Genomic DNA, 2,924 nt, shown 5'->3' with positions numbered 1-2,924 from the left:
CCCCATGTCTGCTTACCATCTACTGCAGCCACCACATCCTCGGGAGAAGAAAGGCCATGTCCTTTCTCCGTTATCATGACAAGTCCGCCTTCATCAAGTGTGATCCTTCCTACTTGCATGTTGCTACATTTATTATTGGGAGAGACCCACAGATAACGCTAGACAATACATCATAAATAGCGACTCGCCACATGTGTACGCATAGTTTACTTCTCATATCTGTGCCTGTTGTACTCTCATGTACACGTGATAAATTTCGCCTCTGGTATTGTACTTTGATGTTGTGAAAGTTGGCTCTTACAATGATTCTTCCCAGATATTTTATTGGGTTTGGTGCAGGCCAATAACGTCTGAGCTGAAGTTGCATTTCACTTACACCTTCTCCCTACACTATTTTACTGTATTCCAAAGGTACAATGCCAGTTCGGTAAATGAGGTGTGTGAATCTTGCACACTTTTATTCTCGATTCATTTGCAATTGGTAATTTGTTTTTCGAGAAAAAATAATGTCGTTTTGTGCAGAAGAGGAGGACTAACAAATATCTCATTTTGAACAATAACGTGTCTTTTGCCTCATGATTTCCTTTCTTTTGATGTTACAATCTTAGAGAATTTTGTTATTTTTCTGGTCCGCCAGAATTACATAAGGGGGGGGGGGGGTTGAGGGGAAGGACATTATGCGAAAAGTGGACATTGGTGTATCTCATCTATTGATTCTCGATGCCAATATTGCGAACGAAGTCACACCGAAAAAATACTGGCATTGTATTCACCGAGGCGAGGAAACATGTATTTTATGTGCTGGTGGCCTTAGATGCCTAGATACGTAAGCACACATTATACTGATATCAGGGGTGTAGGGGGTTAAGTGCTTCGCCGTCGCACGCAGGAGACCCGAGTTCGATTCTTACGTGTGTAGAATTTTTATCGAGTACGTCGGTCTTTCTTCCGGGATGCTGTGTATCCCTGTCTGCCTGACTGAAACTCGCCTCCTGAATAATCTAAACTTTGCGGATGGTGGCGTAATACAGCAACATTAAAAAGTTATTTGATTTGTTACAGAGGGACTGCTCACACTCTCTCCCTATGAGAGAGAGAGAGGAGGAGGAGGAGGAGGAGGAGGAGGGAGGGAGAGAGAGAGGGGGGAGGAGGAGGAGGAGGGAGGGAGGGAAAGCGAAGAGATAAATAGATTTGGAAAGACATAACATTTTTTACTTTAAGACAGTAGCATTTTTATAATTAAATCAAAGCTCAAGACATTTATTTCGGAAAAAGAACAAAAACTAAAAACTTACCATTTGCGTCGTCTATCAATTTTAAAAAATTGTTTTTTGTCTACAAGGTTAGTGATTAAGACAAGCAAGTAACAATTCAGAACAATTTTACCAGCCAGGTCACATTATCACCGCAACAAGTCCTGTTAGCAGGCTACATGCTAGTCGATAAACCTGGCTTTGGAAATGCACGCCCGACTGTCAAAACTTGAAAGGCAGCTCACTTCACATTCAATCGCACCAATTCCAATTTCCCCCAGGGAACATAATTAAATCGTACCTGATTTTTCAAACTCTTGGAACGAGACCAGCGTTGAATAAAAACTTATTGTGAACACTAACATTCCATGCCCACAGCAGTTGCTTCACTATCGATTCACAGTGGACTACGACAGGTTGGAACTACTTTCGATCAGTCAAATGATAGAATAGAGATTGGCACCGCTCTAGCAAGCTACTCTCTCTTTCTGGCACCGCCGCTCCCTTCTCTTATCGTAAGGTTTCTCGCCCGAGTCCTCAGAAATTCTTAAGCACCAACGACGGACGGAGCTATTGAACAAATAAGTTAAGCTCCCGTGCCTCGTCTCGCGGGGGTGGCTTGGGCGAAGAGCGACAGAGGAGGGGGAAAAGTAAGAAAGCGACGTGTAAGAGAATGCACATATACGTACCGCAATTGATTATTAATAGCCACAAGGACTAGTGCCAGCAGTGTCTCTAATGTTGAGTGGGGTTGAAGAGATCTGAGAACAAGAGAAGGAATCCCCAGAGCTCTGAGTCAGAGGAATCCAAATCTCCTTGGCCCGCTATCCTCGTGTGGCTTGTAGGCGTATGCGATATGTTTTGGATACAGGTGGCCAAACTTAATGTTTATCTTCGATACGAATCAAGCTTTATGTCCCTGCTTTGCAGCGCGTAAAGATTTGTCAAGATAGCCAGACTGAATTTTAATTAAACGTTAGGGGGAGCACTTAAGTTCAAAGGAGAGATTGTTCGTCTAGACTGCTTTCTTTTATCCTCTGTATTATTCTTAGGAAAAAAAACCCGGCCCTCCACGTTACAGAGGCAGGGTGATATATGCCTTATCCAAATACGACAAATGTAATACCACGTCGTAAGAATTCAAGTCAATATTTGTGTTCAATATTTTTATGAACGTGTATTTTAAAACAACAGAGAAGGCTAAATATGCAAGTGATACGTGCTAATGATTCAAAGTGCATATCATGTTCACACGCTTTAAAATAGTTTGACTGTGTAAATGCCCCCTACCCCATATCCCCCTTTGAACAGATAAGCTCAAAACATAATCTCTACAAGTTTTTCACAGGGAGCTCTTTATGTGTGTTTCCTTCCACCCTTTCGTCCACAATTATTTTATTATGCGGTGCCATTTTCTTAGGAATGAGCACTGGGCCAAATAAAACAAAAACAATTAGGCTCACTCTCAGCACGGGGCAGATGATGTTGTGACGGTTCTTCTTCTGGGAACCGGGGTTTTTTTTTGTGTGTGTGGGTTTTTTTTGGGGGGGGGGCATCATTAGGGGAAGCAAAGATTGAGATGGGGAGAAAGGGGTTTGGGGCTTTGCAAGATAGGCACTCCTGATAATGTCTGTCGTCTTGACAAAAGGAACCACACTGTGGTCGAGCAAC

At 42.7% G+C, this 2,924-nt stretch overlaps 1 protein-coding gene across 1 annotated transcript in view; it reads right to left on the bottom strand.

The window, feature by feature from the left end:
• The window catches only part of LOC101854815 (advillin), a gene marked incomplete at its 3' end in the record, with an annotated part of 40,034 nt that extends 38,224 nt beyond the window's left edge, over window positions 1–1,810 (bottom strand). The window contains 1 exon segment of the mRNA XM_013086326.2: window positions 1,555–1,810.
• Window positions 1,811–2,924: the final 1,114 nt, after the last annotated feature.

The sequence above is a fragment of the Aplysia californica genome, unplaced genomic scaffold (assembly GCF_000002075.1).
Source record: "Aplysia californica isolate F4 #8 unplaced genomic scaffold, AplCal3.0 scaffold00455, whole genome shotgun sequence".
Taxonomy (NCBI): Eukaryota; Metazoa; Mollusca; class Gastropoda; order Aplysiida; family Aplysiidae; genus Aplysia; species Aplysia californica.
This window is presented reverse-complemented; position numbering and strand designations above follow the sequence as displayed.